General features: G+C 42.0%; 2 long non-coding RNA genes across 3 annotated transcripts; one reads left to right on the top strand and one right to left on the bottom strand.

Annotated features, from left to right (window-relative positions):
- Positions 1-47: 47 nt before the first annotated feature.
- On the bottom strand, positions 48-4313 carry LOC138173730 (uncharacterized). The gene is made up of 3 exons (XR_011171499.1): positions 4017-4313; positions 3810-3921; positions 48-971 (listed from the first exon to the last, which is right to left on the bottom strand). It is a non-coding gene; the product is annotated as an uncharacterized lncRNA (long non-coding RNA).
- Positions 1122-22281, top strand: LOC138173729 (uncharacterized). 2 transcript variants are annotated; one of them, XR_011171498.1, is made up of 4 exons: positions 1122-1599; positions 10375-10526; positions 11495-11649; positions 20786-22281. It is a non-coding gene; the product is annotated as an uncharacterized lncRNA (long non-coding RNA). The 2 variants fall into 2 exon arrangements; XR_011171497.1 differs by having other exon boundaries at positions 1123-1605.
- Positions 22282-22502: the final 221 nt, after the last annotated feature.

Genomic DNA, 22502 nt, shown 5'->3' with positions numbered 1-22502 from the left:
TTCTAAAGGGCTATCCAAGTGAAAGGGAGTTGACTTGTTTTGCTTGGCCATAGAGGGCAGAACTGGGAGGAAAAAAGGTGGAAACTGAAGAGAAGAAAATTTTGGTTCAGTGTAAGAGAAAATTTCCTAACAATCAAAGCTGTCCAGAAGTGGAATGAGCTTCTGTGGTGGGTCCCCTATCTCTGGAAGGCTTCAGGCTGTCAGTCAGGCATGGGGCAGATGGGAACTTCTGCTTGGGGATAGGTTAGGTTAGGTGCCTCTGGAGCCCCCTACAGTTCTGAGAATCTAGGATTCTACCAATGATTCCTAGGGCAGGGTAATACCGATAAGCTGGCAGGGGTAAATGGGGTCATAGTGCTCTATTTCTGGATTTGGAGGCCAATTTCAAGGAAGTCAAGAGCATGACGTATTTTACCTACATTTAAATCAAGTCAACATACCTTTATTAAGTTTATAGATTAATGGGGATGGTGGGGAACAGGAAATATATGGCAATAAAATGATAGAGAAGATGATGGGGAAAATGACAGATTCGACCATAAAGAAAGTTTAGGAGATATACCACTCATTATCCTCACCGTTAACCCTCTAAAGTAGGGGGGTAGCATGAGAGAGTGAGGAAGAACATTGGATTTGAAATCAGACAACTCAGGTTCAAGTGGCAACTTCGTGTTATTCTGGGAGGAAGTCATTTTTGCCTTTCCAGGCCTCTGTCTCGTCATTTATAACGTTCAGGTGTTGGACTAAGTTCCCTTTTCCCTCTAATCTATGATTCTGGGTAGCACTTTTTTGGTAATGTACTTTTTTTGTGGGGAAGGGAGAGGGAAGGTGTGTCTGGCACCAATGGTTTCCTGGAGTCTGCTCCCATTAGCTCCCGAAGGCATACTGTTAAATGTTCAATGTCAGCATTTACACCTTGGAAATTGGCAAAAGCTACAAGTCAAGGCTTGATTTACCGCTTTGTTCACCATCTAAAGTTAAGAAAATGAAGGAGAAAATGTTAATGATGAAGACTAGCCTTAAAACTGTGCTAGGCATTTTCTCCCCAGAGAGTTAGTTATTAAACATTCACCTGCATGCCCCTAGTTTGGGCCTGTGATTACACTGATATAAGGAATTATCAGGGAAGAACCTTCCTCACTCCCTGGTTAAACCATAGCATGGGTAGCAAGGCTGATCAGTATCTGTTCTGCAATTCAGGGTCTTAGAGGGCTGCCTGGTGTATGGAAAGAGAGTATGAGTGATTAGCCCCAAGTCACAGAGCTAGTCAGATACCACCTGGTTTTGAATTCAGTTCTTCCTTACTCTGAGGCTGGCTCTCTATTAAAAATCCCATACTTCCTATCTAAATAATAGTCCCTCTTTACAGATGAGGTAACTGAGGCTCAGAGGGATAGACTGAACAGTGTCACACAGCCAGCTTAGCAGCAGAATTCAGGACCACACCCAGTGCCTTGTACCTGGAGGCATTCTGGTCCCCCATTGGATACACCAGAGCTACAGACGGGCCTCATCCTTATGATTTCAGTTGAGTGGAAGATGAGAAGAGATGAGGAAAAGGGGAGGAGAAGGTGATTCACCACCTCACCCTTGCCTAAGGTTGTGGTAAGATCTTTGATTTTCCTAGGGCCCCTCCCAGAGGAAATGAGGGAGGGAAGAAAGAGAAGATTTTCCCCTACCTTCTTAGCTCAGGGCCTTTCTGATAATATTCCACCTGGTTGAATCTCTTTGGGAATCTCTGCTCCTTTCCTTATTTCTGAGGTTTGTCTCCCAATTTTCCTGTTTCCTTCAGCTTAGGAATCCCCATGAGTTTTATATTCAGGCTCCTGGTCGGAGAGTTGAGTAGTAAGTATCCCAGGGAGGGAAAAGAGTAGCCTTATGGTGGGCTAGGTGGTGCCGTGAATAGAGAACCAGCCCTGGAGTCAGGAGGACCTGAGTTCAAATCCGACCTCAGACACTTAACATAAAACTAGCCTTGTGACCTTGGGCAAGTCACTTAACCCCAATTGCCCTACCTTCCCCTTTCCAAAAAGCAAAAAGAAAAATCTTAAAAAAAAATGAAAGAGTAGCCTTATCCCTGACAAAGATAGCCCCATCTTTGTGGTATGTGGGGTATGCTTTTCTAACTCCTCCCACCAAAGCTGGGACTACATCCAGGTTTAGACCTGTGATTGTGGGCAAGGGAAAGAGGAAAGATGCCTCTAATGGATAAATCACTTTATATCACTCCTCTAAAATGGCAATACACTACAACTGTCTTTCATGGGAAAGTAGTGTGGAGGTGTTTTTTTTGCTGGGGGGGGGAAGTGACTGGTATATTGAAACAAAATGTACCGATGACTATAACATAAATGCCCATAAAAATGAAGATAATATCCTTACACTGCCTATCCCTCACAGAATTTATTTTAGTTTTCAACATTTATTTCCACAAGATCTTGAGTTCTAAATTTTCTCCCCATCTCTCCCCTACCCCCCTCGCCCCAAGATGGCAAACATACTGATTACCCCTTCCCCCAGTCTCCCCTCTTATATCCCCGCCTGTCCCTCCCCTTCCCCCCTTCCCACTTCCTTTCTTGTAGGGCCAGATGGATTTCTATACTCCACTGCCTGTATATCCTATTTCCCGGTTGCATGTAACAACAATTTTTTAACATTTGTTTTTGAAACTTTGAGTTCCAGATTCTCTCCCTTCTTCCCTCCTCACCCACCCCCACTGGGAAGACAAGCAATTCAATACAGGTTATACATGTGTAATTATGCAAAACATAGTAGTCATATTGTGGAAGACTAAGTATACTTCCCTCCATTCTATCCTACCTCCCATATATTCTATTTTCTCCTTTGACCCTGTCCCTTTTCAAAAGTGTTTGCTTCTGACTATCTGCCTTCCCTTCTATCATGCCCCCATCTTATCCCCTCCCTCCTACTTTCCTGTAGGGTAAGATACCCAATTGAGTGTGTATATTATTCCCTCCTTCAGCCAAATCCAATGAGAGCAAGGTTGACTCAATCCCTTTCACCTCCCTGTTCTTCCCCTCCATTTGTCTCTCCCTCACAACTGGGAAGATGGCACACTGCCTACCTTATTGGGTTTATTATACCCAGAGCCCATAACCAGGAAGCAGCTGGAACTGGTGACTCAGGCAGTCCGTCAGCTTGTGCAGTCCATGGTCACACTGCACACTAATTAGCTACCCCAATCCCAATAATGATTTCAGTCACAGATGGAAGAAATGCTTTCATTCTAAACTTCTAGGAATGGTGGTCCCCTCGGCTCACAAGATTTCTCCCACCTCTGAAGAGCCTTAGTTTTTCTACCCTTTCATGTCTCTCAGGGTTGACAGGAAAACTAAAGAGCTAATCCCTAATATCTGAAGTCCCTTTTTCCCAAAAAAAGGAAAAGGAAAATGATGGGATGTTTGGACCCTAGCACTAGAACTGTATCTCTCCCCAGCCCAAAGACACGTCTCTGGCAATAACTCATGAAGGGGCCTCAAGGAGGCAAACTATCCCTGTTACAAGAACAAGCTGACCTCGGTAGAATTTCCTTGCATAAACAGGACTCTCTTGTGCCAGCAGAACTATCCTGTACTGATTCTACAGACTTGACATCTCAAGGGTTTCCAGTACTGAATGATGCCTGTGCCCAAAGTACAGAAACTGAATGTTCTTTTAAGAGCTGACTACTCCTAGAACCCACCCCAAGACCTTCTAATCAGCATACTTGGCACACTACTCCCTGTAATTTTTCTATATAAGTTTTATATTCACCCCCATTAGGTTTTGAGTAGGGGGACTTCACTCACCTTATTAATGTTACAATAAATTTTTGCCACTTGATTAGAGACTGCTTGAGTCTGATAATGCTTTCCAGATGACACTGTCCTGTATCTTGATAGTTTTGGGGTCCGTGTACCCCTAAATCGCATCAGAAAGGAAATGAACAGAAATTGGACAAGGTTCTCATCATTTCACTTCAAAAGCAGAATAATTCAACCTGATATCAAACTCACCAATTTTTTTTTCAAAAAGGCTAATCCTTTTGCTTAGGCACCCGCAGAAGTGGGGGTTTGGGGAGGCGAGGGATCACCACTCCACCTTTCTCAAAGAGACTGTAACACTAACCCCTTCCCCTCCCAAGACTCAGGAGACCACTGGTCTGGAAAAACCCAGTGCTACACTCTGAATCAGAAAGCAGACTCCAAAACCGGCATAATGGAAGTCATAGAGGCAGATTTGAGATTAAGAACCAGAGGTGTCCAAAAGGGTTTCTTTTCAAGTTAGTTTCCCATGATTGGAGGTGCTCAAGCAGAAACTGGATTTACCTCCAAAGTCCAACATGTAATCTTGTTTTGAAATAACTTGAGTTTCTGCCTCTACAACTTCCTGGATCTCTAGCTGCCAGAAGAAAGCAGGGGCTAAGTTGTGCAAGGATGTGCTAATATTCTAACATGGAGGCTATTTAAAACAAAGGCAATTGCCTCCATAATGGCATCCATGCCATGCATGACAGAGAGGGGTGTGACCTGGATGGTGAACCTGCTGCAAGGGAACTTGAGGCCCTTAATGGCCTTTTCAAATATCCTTTCTGTTTTATTTTTTGTTATCTTTATCTTTTTATTTTATATGTTTATTTATGCCTAATGCAAGCCTTATTAAGTAACTTGCCCAGGGTCACACAGCTAGTTAAGTGTCAAGTGTCTGAGGCCAGATTTGAACTCAGAGCCCTCTGACTCCAGGGACCATGCTTTATTCACTACACTGCTTAGCTATCCACAAGTACCCATCCTCCCAGATTCTTCTAAGTTTTTAGGTTAGAGCCAAAAACTTTCAAATGAATGATAAAGTGCTAAGTGCCTACAGTGTGTAAAGCTTTGTGCTAATAAGCCCTGGGCACACCAAGAGAAAAGCCAGTCCCCAGCTTTCAGGAAGCTCACATTCTAATAGGAAGACACCCCACTCTCTCTTTTTTTGGGGGGAGGGCAATTGGGGTTAAGTAACTTGCCCAAGGTCACACAGCTAGTAAGTGTTAAGTGTCTGAGGTTGAATTTGAACTCAGGTCCTCCTGACTCCAGGGCTGGTGCTCTATTCACTGCACTACCTAGCCACCCCAACCCCACTCTCTTGACTCAACAAAATACCAATGAGGTCCCAGATAGAGGGCAAGTGTGCCAGGAGAGGGCCAGTAAGAGATGACTACATACATAAATATGTATGTGGCAGTGCTCTCTGGGAGAGGGAATGGTGAGCATTGATGCCCCCCTGGAGGAGACCAAGACAGTTTCCTCACCTTGGTTCTTCTAGTGAGCTGATCACTGAAACACTGGGAGTTGGGGATCTTGAACAACCTAAGGGAGTATTCAACTGTGCCAGAGAATACTTGGTTAAAGATTGAAGGGAAGTAAATGGAGATTTTAGACCTTTATTAGAAGTAGCTTTTAGTTCTGATTCCAACTAAACAAATTTAGGCTAGTATATAATGAGAATAAAAAGTTGAGGAGAGAAGACTCTGAGTGGAATAAGGACTGGGATAATTTTTAACAAAATTATGAAATAATGTGAAGATATTTTCCTTATATCTTTAACCCTAGAACAAATGTGGTGATAGAACTGGAGAGATGGCTGAAATTAGTTGGGGGTAATCCAGGCTTGTTTGTATCCTGCATTTGAAAAAGAGGGGACCATGGTTTATATAGACCTGCTTGATACAGAGACATACCCATGTCTCCCACATCCTGAAAAACCCTCATTTGTTTCTTCCATCTCTACCAACCAACTCTTCTACCCTTGGTAGCTAAATTCCTTAAAAAGGTTGTCTACAATGGGTGCCTCCATATTCTCTCTCTCTCTCTCCCCCTAACCCTTAACAGTCTGACTTCTGGGGCAGCTAGACACTTACTAGTTGTGTGACCTTGGGCAAGTCACTTAACCCCATTTACCCTGCCTTTCCCCCTCCAAAAAGGCAAAAAGACAGTCTGGCTTCTTTTTTTTTTTTTTTTAAATCAATATGAACATTTTATTTTATTTTTTTGCTTTTTGGAGGGCAATTGGGGTTAAGTGACTTGCCCAAGGTCACATGGCTAGTTTTTGTGTTAAGTGTCTGAGGCTGCATTTGAACTCTGGTCCTCCTGACTCCAGGGCTGGTGCTCTCTATTCACCGCACCACCTAACCGCCCCTGCCATGCACTCTTTGCTGGACAGAAAGAGCCTGCCAGCTCTTTCACAAAGAGCTCTTTGCTTTTTCTCTGATTGTTCCCCTTTCCTCTTCCCCCATACCTAGAATTTCCTTTCTTCTCATCTCTGCCCCCTGTATTCCTTTAAATCCTAATAAAAATTCTACCTTCTACCATTTCTTTTGCAATCCCCCTTAATTCTCAGTTCTTCTCTTTGTTATTTCCTATTTATTGCGTTTATGGCATGTTTGCACGCATTTTTTTTTGCCTTTGTCTCCCCTCTCAGATCGTGATCTCCTTGAGGGCAGGGACTGTTTTTGCATATTTTTGTATCCCCAGCACTTAGCAGAGAGACTGACACATAGTATGCACTTTTTAATTAACTGTTCTCTTCATATCTTGTATTTATTTGTCAACATGATTTTGCCCTCCCAGTAAAATGTCTCTCTTGTATTTATATCCCCAGTGCCTGGCATGTTGAAGCCACTTAAAAAAATGCTTGCTGATTGACTGATTGTCTGTACACCCACCCGCCTCTCCACCTCCAGTGCCCATGTAAGGCAGGTGCTTTGGTAAAGAGAAAAAATGACTGTACTCTTAACAATTCTAATAGCCTCTTAAAGGATAAGCTTCCTGGGCTGACTTCAGTGTCCTTGAAGGAGTAACGTCTGGAAGTTAAACAGAGACAGATTTCAGCTTGGAATAAGGAAAAGCTTCCTAGCAATTAGAGCTGTTCAAATATAGAATAAGCTTCCCTTGGGAGGCACCGAGTTCCATATCACTGAAAATGCTACAGCAGAGCCTGGCCAGGGCATTGTAGAAAAGGATCCTTGTGGGTCTTTTCCAGCTCTGGGATTCTGTAATATTTTGGAGGTAGAACCCCTAAGATTTGGCAACTAATTAGGTGTGTATGTGTAGTGGGACAGGGACTGAGAGGGAGGGAGGAGGTAAAGATGCGCTTAAGCTTTGAGCCTAGGGAGTGTGATGTAAACAGGGAGAAGAGTAAGGAGCAGGTTTTTAGGGGAAGTTGATGAGACATTTTTAGAAATAATAGGGGGGGAGGGGCATCCAGCTCAGGGGAGGCCTCAGGAATGGAGAGAGCTTTGGGATTAGGACTAATAGCTAAAGCCTTGGGAATAAATGAGATGGCCAAAGGGGCTAATCTCTGTGGATAGAGAAGATGGTCATGGACGAAGTACTAGAAAATGCCTATTATTGGGGATCGAAAGAGGAAGGGGAGCCAGAGCAGACAGATGAGAACCAAGAAAATCCTGTCAAAAGAGTTTTGAGAAATGGGGTTGGAGGGGCAGCTAGGTGGCGCAGTAAATAGCACACTGGCCCTGAAGTCAGAAGGGCCTGCATTCAAATCTAGCCTCAGACACTTACTAGCTGTGTGACCCTGGGCAAGTCACTTAAACTTGATTGCCTAAAACCTCCCCCCCCCCAAAAAAAAAAGAAAAATTGGGTTGGGGGGATAGGTAAGGAAGAATGGTACTTGTGCTGCCTGCCTCACAATAATATTACATGGATCAAGGAGACAATTATATTTGAAAACAAAATGACTATATGAATATGAAACATTATTATGCCTCACCCCACCAGTCATCTTTAGTCCTTTTCCTGGTTACTTGCATCCTCTATGTAAATGGCCAAAAAATGACAACAAATTCCCTTCTATACTCTATGATGTGCCTGCTAAAGGCAATAGTTGTCAGCTCAAAAAACCAAACTTCTTTTCTTTTTTTGGAGGAGGCAGGGCAGGGCAGTTGGGGTTAAATGACTTGCCCAAGGTCACAAGGCTAGTAAGTGTTAAGTGTCTGAGGCCAGATTTGAACTCAGGTCCTCCTGACTCCAGGGCTGGTGCTCTATTCACTGCACCACCTAGCTACCCCCACACTTCTTAATGTACAGGAGTATGTTGGCCAACACTGTAGCTATGGGAATTTGAGTAAACCACTTCCCTTCTGTGCCTCAATTTCTGCAAAGGAGCATTAAAAGAGCTGGTATCTGAGGTCCCTCCTAACTCTGATATGTTTTAGTTCAGGGGATGCCAAATTATAAAGGGCCATGTAGCCCAGTCCTTGGTGTGAATAAGTGGCAGTGGCAGGGGCCTGAATCCCTGGACAATCTACCCTGTGGTCTGGCCCCTTACGTACCAGTGAAGTTGGCATGGCAGAGGCACTACTCACTCTTTTCTCTCCTCCCAGGCAGGGTGAGGAGGGAGTAGGAATTGGCAAGTGGTGAGAAATCTGGCTTCATAATCAAGGATGTGAATTAGATTCAGTGAGAGATGCTAAGTTGGGAAGTGTTATCCACACTAAGTAAGGAAAGACAAAACGGCCTGGGGCCTGGTGGCCAGGGACATGGAGGGGTGGGGAAAGGGAACAGTAAGCACACATTGTTTCTGGACTTAATCAATTCTTCCCTCAAATCTCTCATATCCTACCCTCCCCTTTTTTTGTTCCCTAGACCCCGCCTAAGAGGCCATCTCACCTCCAGATTCTCCTAATCCAGTTTATTCAAAACACTCAGAAATCTTCCTCTACTCACATATCTTCCATGGCTCCCCATTGCCTATAAGATAACATCCAAACTATTCATCCTGGATTTCAAGGCCCTGCATGATTTGATCCCATTGTAACCCTTTCAGTCTCATTCTCTACTTCATCTTTCAGTACAAAAGGATTGGTTGGGGAAGTCCACAGAATTTAGAGATACAAATATAATATGATCACTGCTCTCCAGTGGGAAGGATCTTCGAAGATTAGCTAGTCTAACCCCTTCATTTTAAAATCCTCCTTGAGCTCTTCCAAGAAGGCTTTTTGGGCTTGAGACCAGTTCATATTCCCCTCTGAGGTTTCACATGTGGGTATATTGACCATGTTGTCCTCTCCCGAATTTATGTTTTGATCTTCCCTGTCACCAAGATATTTCTCTATGGTCATAGTGTTTCTTTGATTCTTCTTGCTTATGTGGCTTGGCTTTTTTCTGGCTTTTCAATTTGATCTCTGATTCTGGGGCCCAGGGGTCACTGTCTAAATTCTTGTGCTGAGGGCTAGGGGCCTGATTGAGGGCTTTCTGTGCTGGGGCCTCAAGTGCGGGCCTGGTGGTGCTTGCCTGCGCCTCCACCCTGGGGTTCAGGATCTCCCACTGGTCTGCTGAGGTGGGACTTGGCTTGCTGGGATGCCTCCCCTTCAGCCACAGCAAGAGGGACTTTTCCCATTAATTCCCCTAGCCTCTATGCTAAAAGACTGCCGTACCCCATCTTTCTGCTGGCTCCACTATTCCAGGATTTTTCTTGGGACAATATTCTCTGGGTTTTTCAAAGTCTATAAGGTGAGAGGGACTTACTGCTTACTCTGCCATCTTGGTTCCTGGCACCCCTTTACTTTATCTGGGGAAACAGATAGCTGAGCCACAAAAGGAAGTAGTTTTGCCTAAGGTTACAGCTGATCAGTGGCAAGATTATGTCTTCTGATTCCAAATCTAGTGTTCTTTCCACTGTATTGTTCTGCCTCCTTTCAAATTCAGAGCTAACTTCTGTGATCAGAACCTCATTTCATTCCCCTTCACCTGGGACAACTCCTTTTTCTCCTTTTTGCTTAATGAAATCCTCTCCAATTTCAAGGTTTCCATAAAGTTTCTCTATGATTCCTGAAACCTTCCTTCACTACTCCAAACCAATGATTTCCCTCACTTTTCTTTGCCATCCTGATTCTTTCTACCACTCACCAAATCTTCATCACACCCTACAATTGGGGACAACTTTTTTTTTTTTTTAAAGCAATCGGGGTTAAGTAACTTGCTCAAGGTTACACGGCCAGTTATTTTTGTATGGGTGCCGAGTATCTGAGGCCGGAATTGATCCCAGGTCTCCTGACACTGGGGCCAACTTACTGTGTCACCTGGCCGCCCCTTGGGGACAACTCTTGAATGACATATTATGTAGGACCACATTGGGGGGGATCTTCCATGGAAGATGTACAGGAAAACATGAGGAAGTTTTGCATGCGATGAATACAGGTCCTGTATCAGTGGAGGAAGCACCCATCCTGATGAGATCATGCACCAATTAAAGTGTCAAGGACATATTACCCAAACTCTCAAGACAATTAACAAAGAGCTTACATTTTTCTAGCAATTTTTTTTTTTAAAGGACTGCATTTCCTGAGATGAGGACTGAAATTCTGTGTTGCAGATGAGGACGGATTGAAGCTCTGGAAGATGGATAAGTGACTTTGGGTTGCACAGTCAGGAGAGTGAGAAAGCTAGCACTGAATTCATGCCTTCAGACTCCAAATTCAGCACTTTATCTCTAACCCAGGACTGGGGCCTCTATCTGTGAGCAATGTGAGTGCAAGGATTGTGTCTCATTTATCTCCATACCCGCCCTAGAACCTTGCATGGCACAGCAAACAATGGGTAGATAGCTACTTGATTGATGGGTAGAAATGTACTTTGTAACAGGCACAAATACAAGCTGTCATTCTTTGGTTGAACTTTATTATATCAGAAAGCACGATTCAGAACGATTTATCTTCCCAACCAACTGCATTCACTGTCAGTTGACTCAGAGCGACACCATATGACATCAATTCCTTTGGAATTAGTTTCTAGGTGAGGGAGGGAATTTAACACAGGATACCTTTTAGGGATCTGGAGAAACTGATCACACAGGTGTGGTCCCTGCTCCCCTTTATTCATGTAAGGAATACCATCATTAACTTTAGCAAGGGAACAAATCACTGAATGGCCATTTCCTCAACAGCTCATAAACCTTTCCAAAGAATCTCCAGTTTCTGTAAATTTGGGTCACTCTGCATTTTCTTAAGATCTAGACAACACTGTTCTCACACACTTTTAATCAAATGTGCAACTAAATATAACATTTCTGAAATCAGGATTGAGAATATGCTAATTTATAGAGAATCTCCTCATACTATGAAAAAAATCATTGTGGTCTAAGGACACATTGACATATCATTCATTGATTCATAAGATGACTTAAGGAAACCGAGTCAATTCAGTAAATGGTTGATAATTTTGGGTATAGAATTCTGAGTGAGACAGAACCTAGTCTAAAGGTAGTGAGACAAGTGGACACAGTGGTGGACTTACAGCCAGGAATATCTGGGTTCAAATCCTTCCTCAAGCACTTTACTAGCTGTGGAATCCTGGGCAAGTTGATTGATTTCTCAGCCTTATTTTCCTCATCATTTTTCCACCTCATAGGGTTGCTCTGAGAATCAAATGAGATAACATACGTGCTTTGCAAACTTTAAAACACTATGCAAATGTTGTCTATTATTATTATTTAGGTAAGAAACCACAGCCTGAGGAAGAGTGGGAAAGACTGAGTTTTGCCAGAAGAGATTTCATGATCACTGTTTTCAAAGGGCTGTGATATAGAAGAGGGATAACATTTGCTGGGTCCCAGAGGAGGAGAACAGTTCAAATTGCTGAACTGATTTAGGTAAGGCAACACTTTAAAAAAAAATAATCAGACTGTCCAAAATTTGTCTTTATATGTAATTGGAAAAAATAAAATACTATTATAACAAAAAAAATCAGACTATCCAACAATGGGATGGGCTGCTTCAGGCGGTAATGAGTTGCTTTATATTTTTTTAAAATTAAAAAAAAATTTTTTTGGAGGGGGGAAGGCAGGGCAATTGGGGTTAAGTGACTTGATCAAGGTTTACACAGGATTTGAACTCAGGTCCTCCTAACTCCAGGGCGGGTTCTCTATTCACTGCATCACCTAGCTGCCTCAATGAGCTGTTTTTTAGTAAAGGTTTTCAAGTGAGGCTGGGATCTGAACAAAACTTTCAAAGTCAGTGACTTTTCTCCCATACCACAGGCCAGTATTCAGGGAGACTGGAACAGGGTTTCCTGCTACAGGTAATAATTAGCCTCCTTGATGTTTGAGGCTTCCTCTAGCTTTTGAGAGTTGATATTTTAACAAATAAAAAAAGAACTTCATAGTAATTAGCTTTCCAGCAATGCAATGGCCTATGTTGGGAGGTAATGAACTCCCTGTCACTGAAGGAACTTGGCACAGGCTGATCAACCCTGTTTGGGAAAGCACAGAAGGAAATGTTGGTCTGCCTCAAGAGCTGGAGTCCACCATCTGAGACTGTTCTCAGCCCTGGGATTCAATGCTTCTAAGATGATGTTATGTCTTAGGGTCCCTGTAAGGGCCCTATTGGTAGAGATGTTCAATCAGAGGTATGATTGTCAGGTTTGCTCAAGCACTGATTGGGTGGCTGAGCTCTCCAAACTGATGTGGAGGTCAATTATCTCTCTTTTCCCCAAGTAGAAGACAAACATACTTTAGGAGAACATGACCCTTTTGTGATAGTGTAACCAAGTTATGCCTTTGTCCTCATCAGGTGCCAAAGGCAGCATTTTAAAACATTCCCTCCCCCCCATAATAGCTCCCTTTCCTAGCACTTAATATAGTGCCTAGCAATGGTAGCACAGTGGATACGAGGGCTGGGTGCAGATTCAGGAAGATGGGTTCAAATCTAGCCTCAGACACCAGCTGTGTGACCTTGGATAAGTCACTTAACCCTTATTTACCCCAATTTTCTCAACTGTAAATTGGGGATAATAATAATAATGAGACCTACTTTGCAGGACTGCTGTGAAGATCAAGTGGGATTAGAATAAAAAATGTTTAGCACAAGTGGCTGGCACATAGTAGGCACTATATAAAAATGCTTAATGCCTTCCCTCATGTAAGTGTGTAAAATGCTGAATGATACTGAATTTATTTCCTTATGGCAGCCTTGTATGGGGGTAGTACAGCAAGTACAGTTAGACCCAATCTACTAAGAAGGGAATGAAGGCCATAGCTATTAAGAGGCAAAGGGAGGGCCAGAGCCTAAGTCTTCTGAATCCAAAGATCCCAGGAAGATCGATTCTTCAAATTTATCTGAGACCTTTGCTATGCAAACAAGAGGGTAACTGGATCTTCAAATGGTCTCACACATGAAGGAGATTGTGAACTCCAAGGTGCTGATGCAAAAATGAGTAACTTTTAAAAGAAGCCAAAGACTAAGCAGGGACGAACAAGAGACAGATTCATCTGGAGTACTTCTATTTATGCCTCCATCACCCAACTTAATCTCTTTCTTTGCCAGTTTCTATTTTGATTAGAGCTAAATTTTCATTAAAGTAAATAAAAGCGTGGGAATTTCTAAAAAGTATTTTTGGAATTTTAAAGTTCTGCACTTCAAAAGAGGAAGTGGGCTCCCTTAATACCTTCTGGCATCAACAGGCTAATGGAGACTTAAGGTTTAACTCAGATCCATTAGCCTTGGAAGCTTAAATTATATACAATTATAATCCATTTTGTTATTTTTTTTTCCCAATTACTCATCCCTACCAGAGGCACAGTGACAGCTAGGAGGAACAGTGGATTAAAGCACGAGGTCTAGAGTCAGGAACATTCATCTTCCTGAGTTCAAATCTCACCTCAGACACTTAGTAGCTATGTGACCCTGGGCAAGTCACTTGACCAAGTTTGCCTCAGTTTCTTCATCTGTAAAATGAGCTGGAGAAGAAAATGGCAAGTCACTCCAGTGTCTTGCCAAGAAAACTCCAAATGGGGTCACAAGGAGTTGGACATGACTAAAAAAGCAACTGAACAACAAAATTAGTAGCAATAAACAAACATATAACCATGTATGGTTTTCTAAGTCAATATGCAACCATCTAGGATCCTTACATACAGGTTGGTGGCTCCTCTTTTTATGTGGGTTTGATACCACTGGGGCAGAAAAACATAAACAAAATATAGGGACAGGGAACAAAAAGGAAACCACCATGGCTGATGAAAGTTGCCCTTTCAGAAGGGGGAATTTAGGAGAGCAATTTGGAACTATGCCCAAAGGGTTATACAACTGTGCATACCCTTTGAACCAGCAATGCTACTACTAGGTCTGTATCCCAAAGAGATCCTAAAAAAAGGAAAAGGATCTATATGTACACAGATATTTATAGCAGCTCTTTTTGTGTTGGCAAAGAATTGGAAATGCCCATCAGCTGGGGAACGACTGAACAAGTTATGGTATATGAATGTAATGGAATGCTATTGTGCTATAAGAAATGATGAACAGGCAGATTTCAGAAAAACCTGGGAAAACTTACATGAACTGACGCTGAGTGAAGTGAGCAGAACCAGGATAACATTGTACACAGTAACAGCAACACTGTGCAATAACCAACTTTGATAGACTTGGCTCTTCTCAGAAATACAATGATCTATGGAGTCTGAATGCAGATCAAAGCATACAAGTTTTCCTTTTTTTGCTGTTTTTTCTTTCTTACAGTTTTTCCGTTTTGTTCTGATTGTTCATTCACAACATGACTAATGTGGAAATATGTTTAATATGATTGTACATGTATAGTCTATGTCAGACTGCATATTGTCTTGGGCAGGGGGAGAAAAAATTTAAAGTTCAACATCTTATAAAAGTGAATGTTGAAAACAATCTTTACATGTAATTGGAAAAAATAAAATACTAATAAGTGGAAAACAAAAAAAAAGAAAATACTACATCTATCAAAAAAAAAAGAAGCGGGAATTTATATATTCTATCTGGCTCTAGAGGGCAGGACAAAGAATAATGAGTGAAATTTAGAAGGAGATAGATTTGGTTAAGAAAAAAAATTGAGGGAGACAGGGAACAATTGAGTGAAGTTTATTAACTGGCTGAGAAGTTTCTTATTTAATTAAGACAGGGCGGCTAGGTCGTGCAGTGAATAGAGCACTGGCCCTGGAGAAAAGAGGACCTGAGTTCAAATCTAGCCTCAGACACTTAACATTTACTAGCTGTGTGACCTTGGGCAAGTTACTTAACCCTAACTGCCCCTCCAAAAGGCAAAAACCAAAACAAAACAAAACAAAAAATGCAACAGTCAACCACTGAATTGAGTAGACCCTTGAATGGGAAAGCAAAGTAAAGAAAACCATTTCTGATGTAGCTCAGTGAAGCTAAGTGTTGTTAGCAGATATTCAGGAATCAGACTTGCATGATGCTTTTTCAAACAAGTTCTGCTATTGCACAGTATCTCTGTTGACCACCTCACAGTAGACACTGATCCAGAGAGTCTCACAACTGATTTAAATCACTTGTATTCAAAAATCAATCAGGGAAGGCATGGTTAGACAACAGTTTGTCTAAAAAACGTTTGTCAGAAGTGTGATGTGGCAACCAAAAACAAACCAACCCTAATTCAAATCCTGGATTGGAAGAAGAGAGGCATAACTTCCCGAAATAAGGAGCAGTATTTAGCTCTGAACACAAATTTAAGGACATTGATTGATAAGGTGCAAAGACTCCAGAGGAGGGCAATGAGGATAATGACATGTGGGAAGGATAAGCTTTCAAGTACACGAAGGGCTGTTACTTAGAAAAAGGGTAAAACTCGTTCTGTTTTAGAGGGAAGAAACAGGAACAACAGGTAGAAGTCTTAACAAGGCAAATTTAGGCTTTAAGTGAGGAAAAACATTCGATAATTAGAGCTGTTGACAAGTGGAATGGGCTGCCTCTGGGGGCAGGGGATTTCTTCCCCTTGGACATCTTCAAAGGGAGGCTGGAAAACCACTTGTTAGGCGTTACAAGGTTTCTTTCAGTTATGGTTGTGCTAGATGGCCACCAAGGTCCCTTAAAACACTAAAATCACCCCAGACCACATCTAGTCCAATCAGTATTTGAAGAGAAACACACCAAAAGCATCTCTGACAGGCAGTCAACGAGCTTCCAATGCTGGAAGAGCTTCTGAAGGGGAACCCGTGCCCTCCCCCAAGGTGACCAGTTCCACAATCTGACATCTTTAATTGCTGGTTTTTCCTTCCATTTTAATTACTTGGGTTCAAGTTGCAGTCCTTTCACTTGCTAGTTGCATGATCTGAGGCAAATCACTTATTAATTAATCACCCTTTTGAGCCTGTTTCCTTGCTTACAAAACAGGGATAACATTGCTCTCCCTTCCTTGCTCAGTTTCTCTATAGCTCAAAGGAGATAAAAGTATGTTGAAAACATTTAGGCTTAAAGCAGGATATACATGCAGTTCTTCTTTCTCCCATTCCTCACCATGAAATCCAAGGCAGTATCACTTCTCAAAGTCCATGCCAGTGAAGTACCAACTTTGCAAAGTGGGTCCTACACCAAGACTGAAAGCCTTCAGACACATGGTTGTGTCCATTGCTTGAAGAATGGAAAAATATACAGAGGATCCAGATTAGAAAGGTTGATCAGCACGGGAATGAAATGTTTTGACCAGAGCAATTTATTAAACCATCAATTAAAGTGTAATGTGGTTGTGATTTATGTTGGTGAAGTACTCAGATTAGTGCACTGATGAGTACTATCGTTAATTTTAAAACGGTATCCATGCATACTCATAGCACCATAGTCTCAGACTTGGAAAGGCCCTCCAAAGTCATCTACTTTAACCCCCACTAACTTTGCAGAGAAGTTCTAGGGAGGGGAAGTGATCTGCCTACACATAATGAGAGGCAAGGCTGGAATGCAGATCCTCTGATGCCACAGCCAGCGCTCTGTTTGCCCTATCATACTGCTTTTGTTTTTATTCTTGTTCATACCCCACAATCCTCTTATGGAATGCCTTCCCTCTTCCTTTCTAAACCCTGCCCATGTTTTTTTTTGGAGGGGGGAAGGCAGGGTTAAGTGACTCGCCCAAGGTCACACAGTGGGGCAAGTGTCTGAGGTCACATTTGAACTCTTCCTCCTGACTCCAGGGTCAGTGCTCTGTTCACTGCGCCAGAGCTGCCCCGTCCTACCCATTTTTTAAGGTCCAGGTTCACGGAGTCTTCTCCTATCACTATCCTACACTGATATTTCACTATGCTGTACTCCTACCCCTGTCATTTCAATCAAGTATCGCTTTAACTTTTATGAAAAATTGCTTTAAGTGTGTATGCTTTATCCCAAAGAACACCTGCTCTTCAAGTGAAGGTCGCTGTGTTTGTTTTTTTTTGGAGGGCAATTGGGGTTAAGTGACTTGCCCAAGATCACATGGCTAGTTTTTGTGTTAAGTGTCTGAGGCTGGATTTGAACTCAGGTCCTCTTGACTCCAGGGCTGGTGCTCTATTCACTGCGCCACCTAGCTGCCCTTGGTCCCTGTCTTCTTACAGCCCCCGAACAACAGCATGGAGCATGCCAGTGGCCATATTGTGGACTCAACAAATACTCCAGCTCAGGTGTAAGATATGCTGGTCTATCCTGAAACACTGACCACTAAATCTTCCACCTAAAACCTTTCAGTGGCTCCATTCTGCCTACTGAATAAACTCTTGATGCTGGCATTTCAAAGTCATGGACAGTGTGACTTTGCTGACTTACTATGCCGTTCCCCTTTACATATTTACACATGCCCTCTTCCATCTCTGATCCTTTACTAATGCATTCCCCATTCCTGAAATTCTCCCCATCAGTCTTACCCCCCTCCCAATTCTTCAAGACCCAACACAGGTGTCATTTTCCATGAAGCTTCCACCTCCATTATCTTCAAGTGAAAGCGATCTCACCATTTTATAGATCCTCCAATTTTTTTTAATAGTACCTTGTTTGGCTCTGTACTACTAACTGCACTTCTAATGTGGTTAAATCTTTTACTCCATTAGACTATAAGTTCCTTGAAGGAAGGGCCTGCAATAGTCCTCTGTGTTAATGCCTTGCTTGTGCTTAGTATATGTTTGCCAAACTGAATACTGGAGATGGAATAAACTAGACTAACACTGGGGTTCAAGAAGGATGTCTTTTAATCAAGGGACTTTTATTAATAATAAGCATGAATTCATTCCCCCTCTTTTTGGTTCATTTGTATACAAAATATTGCTTTAATAAATGCATTCATATCTATGTGCTCCTCCTGGCAGGTCCCTTATTAAATTAAAGAGAGTCCTTGAAGGAAGTCCTGAGGGTTGGAGAATAAAAAATAAAATGTTTTCTTGGTCTCCAAGGAAACATGGTCACCGTAACCCAGCTTCCCTCTGCTCATCCTCTCCACGTTCTCTCTCATCTCCAAAGTCTAAGGGCCAGGGATTAGAAGGCAGCTCCCACCAGACAAGGCCCTTCTTTACTAGGCAAAGAATGAAGACAGTCCCAAGTGTTTCTGGTTTTAAATATATCTTAGACACGGAAAAGGGGAGAACACATTTCTGCAGCTGTATGAGCCAACAGGAAGGTCCTAAATTCAGTTAAAAATTTTTTTTCTCCTAAACATCTCAGCAAAATGTCCTGTTTCTTAGTCACCACAGAAAACACTTAGGAAATTCACGTAAGCCAAAAAATTGAAGCAAAAACATTTGGAGAGTTCAAAAACAACAGAGAAAACTCTCTCTTCTTGGGATTATTCCTTTCTGAGTTTTCTTCTCCTCTGTCCATATACTGAGATCCAGTGTTTCTCATAAAATGGTGGCCCAGGAATTAATCAAATTGCATATTATATGCCAAATGATAAAAGACAAAAATGTAACTGTCTGAAGTTCATATTTTATCAGAGTAACAACATATACACACATAAAAGCAGATGCAAGGTAAAAAAAAAATGCACATTTTTTTGAAGGAGAGAAAGCCACCAGCAGCTGAGGAAAATCAGAAATGGCTTTTTGTAGGTCTGAGCACCTAAGCTGAAATCTAAAGAAAGATAAATGGCAGAAGTGAAAAGGGAATGGACTTCAGTATGGGGACAATCTGTGCAAAGGCACAGATGGATTAAACTATTGTGTATAAGGAATAGCAAGCAGACCAGTTTGGGTTGAATATAGATTCTGTGAAGGGGAATAATGTGTAAGAAACCTGGAAAAGCTGGTTAGAACTAAAGTGTGAAAGGCTTTTAAAATACCAGTTCCAAGCAATCAGGAGCCACTGGAGCTTTTTGAATAGGGAAGTGACAAGGTCAGATCTTTGCTTTAGAAAAATAACTTTGGCAGCTGTCTGCCTGGATATAATGGAGAGGACTTAAGGCAGTGACACCAATTTGGAGGCCATTTTGGATCAGGCAAGAGGGGATGAGGCCCTGAACAGGTGGTGGTCATAAGTTAGGAGTGGATAGACATTTATTAGCTTGATGGAAAGTGAAAGCATAATGTCTTCTAGGCAATAACCTGTACTTCCAGCACAGCACATTTAACCACTGTCCTTTTACTTTGTTACCACTAAGCAAAGGATACATTTTAAAATGTTACCACTGACATCCATTATGACTCCACCCATCATGACAAACCTACTTTTTACAAAAAAGCACTACTATTTTTTTGGTCATCCAGGAATTAAAACCCTTTTCTTCCCACTTCTGCTCTTTCAAGGTGTCTTTCCACTGTAATTCAAGAGCTACCACCTGATTTCAGGCTCTTGAAATCTCACCTGGACTATAGCAATGAAGTTTTTTTTGCCTTTTTGGAGGGGGAAGTCAGGGCAACTGGGGTTAAATGACTTGCCCAAGGTCACATAGTGTTAAGTGTCTGAACTCAGGTCCTCCTGACTCCAGGGCCCGTGCTCTATTCACTGCACCACCCAGCCGCCCCAATGAACTTTTATTTGGTCTTCCTTTAATCTCTCTCCCTCTAATCCACTTTCAATATGCTCTTAATAATTTTACTAAGGCATAGAGATGATTATGCTGCTCCCTTTCTCATAAAGCTTTTATAGATTTGCCTATTGTTGCCTTTTGAATAAAATAATTTGGATACAGTTCTTAGAGTAACAAGACAGACCAGGGGAAAAGACGGCATTTCAAGATGTCTTTATCAAATGCACCTAGGTATTTTAGTAAGTAACTGAAGGGTGTGTGTATATGTGTGACACATAATTTCAGAATTTCATAATTGGAGGTTACTCTGCATGTATCCGTGAGGTGCCGTAATTAACACATGGAAGGTACTTGCAGGCCTGACATAATTTACTTCAGTTACAGTGCAAAATTGGAGAACGTGGAGTTTGATGGGGCCTAAGGGATTCAACCTCTTATAGTAGCAGGGCAGGACTGTTTCCATATTTGTTTGTCTCTTCTAGCACCAAACACAGTGACTGGTAGGCCCAGAACAGACACTCAACAGGTTGAGCTCAATTCATAAAATATTACAGAATTCCCAACAATGATCATTCCCTGCAGGCCCTTTAAATATTCGAAGTGGTCCTATATGCACTTAATATTTCTCTTCTTTAGGCAACACTTTTGTAATCCAATAGATTCTCATGATTTCTCAGCTTTTTCCTATCCTAGCTGCTCCCATGCTAGATAATATAAATGCCTGCCAACATCCCTTTTGTGAGTTAATACTGCATACCCAAACACAGCACAGGGTCATGTGAACAGTAGGTGCCTCATGTAGCATCACTTCTGGGGCCACTCCCCAACTGATACTCAGAGGTTGGGTGCCTAGAAGAGTGTCTACTACTCTTGGGGTCTAGGAGTGACCTTGTGGTAGGCTATCACAGTCAGGATTCTTATCTGATGAAAGCAGTGAGGCTCCTTGAGGCTGCTTCTGTGCTCAGGTGACATTTTTCTGTTTCTGTGTCAATTCTTAGTGTATCTTTCCATTCCTGACCCAATGCATTCATTATCTCCTACAGGTTCATAATGTGGTCAAAAGAGAGAGGAAGAGGTGGGGAGTCCCTTCAATCCTGGCCCAAGAGCGATTCCTTTTCAAAGGCTTGTGTTTTCTTCCTCTACTGGGTGTCAACTCTGGAGCTGATCAACTCAGCTGGAGCTTTTCCATCAATTGACTGGCCAACTCTCAAACTGACTTGCTACTATTTTAATACACAGACCCAGAGGTGTGTCTGATTCTTTCAGCCAATCATGAGATGTAACCTGTGTGGTGTTGGCAGCTTGGCCAAAGCTTGTAATCCTATGGAATTAAGGATTTATTAATACATTATGGAAATACAGGCAAATTCCTTAGACCCTACTTTATGATTATATTTCTTATCTGATAAAGGGATCAAGGCTTAGAATTTTGTTAATATATTAAAACCTAATCATGCCCACTGACTAATTAGCATGACTCAAGTGTTTGGCCCTCAATGATTACTTTGAGATAGTGGGTGGATCCACTCCCCACTCCTTAACCTATTGTTTTTTTTTAACTGAATTTGAAGCACTTTCATGATTGGATCCAGACAACCCTGGGAATCAGGCAAAGCAGGCAGTATCACTCTTTTACAGATGAGGTTTGGAGAAAGGATGTGACTTACTGGCTCACAATCATAAAGCTAGTTAGGGACACAGCTGGGATTTAAAATTTGGGAACTTCTTTTTCAGATTTTGGATACCTACTCCAAGAACTCAAAGTAACTGACGAGTGCATCAATTAGCTGCCTAACTACCACCCAGTGGGGAGTCACTAAACCATTTGTCTCTTTAACCTCTCAATAGCAGGCCTGTACAACTTGTAACCTTAGGGCTGCTTCCGGCCCTTGGGCTGCTTGCCAAGGGATTTACAGTACATACAAAGTATATTTTCCCCAACATGTTCCCAGAGCTGCCAGAAATCCTTGAGGCAACTGCAAGTTGTGCAGGCCTGGTCTACAGTATAATTCCTTGAAGCACAAGTGGCTGTTTTCTCCTTAGAGGGTCTAGATACCATCCTTTGGGGAAAAGCTTATTTTTATTATTTACCATAAGGTGTTCAGTCATTCTTATTCTTTCTTTTCTCTTTTATCAAGCTATCCAACTCTTTAATCTCTTGACATAAGTCCAGATTCTATTCTATGACTTCAGATCCTCCCCCACCTCCTTCATTTTTACTTAACATTTGGACACTGGTCTACTATTTCTGATCTCTGTTCCAAGACAACCACAATGATAAAACTAAGCTGTTATTTTTTCATGGAAGCAGTTCAGACACAACTATTGTACTTAAGTAATAATCACATGGGCAAGCAGCATAGAATTGCACCTCATAAATAGCAGGCCCCAAAATAAATACTTGTCAAATTGGACACAAACCCTAACATTGGGTTCTGTTCCGTATTACACGTAAATGCTTTCTGCTTTCAGGATTCAGAGTTGTAGCACCATCAAGTGGTCATTACTGTTTACTATCACCTCACAGAAAGAAAGCTTATCTCTAAAGAATAGGATCATAAATTGTTGGATTAGGTCAGAGGTCTTCTGGTCTGCCACCCTTATTTTATAGATGAGAAAACTGAGGCTTAGAGAGTTGTTAAGTGATTTGCCCAAGGTCACATAAAACACTAAGTGGTGGAGCTGAGATTTAAAATCAGGTCCTTTCACTCCAAATCCATTTTTCTCTCCCCTGGCACCTCAGCCAGCCACCCTCATTTG

This window comes from Petaurus breviceps, unplaced genomic scaffold (assembly GCF_028583685.1).
Source record: "Petaurus breviceps papuanus isolate PSGF00001 unplaced genomic scaffold, PetGlider_PUasm1.0 64, whole genome shotgun sequence".
Taxonomy (NCBI): Eukaryota; Metazoa; Chordata; class Mammalia; order Diprotodontia; family Petauridae; genus Petaurus; species Petaurus breviceps.
This window is presented reverse-complemented; position numbering and strand designations above follow the sequence as displayed.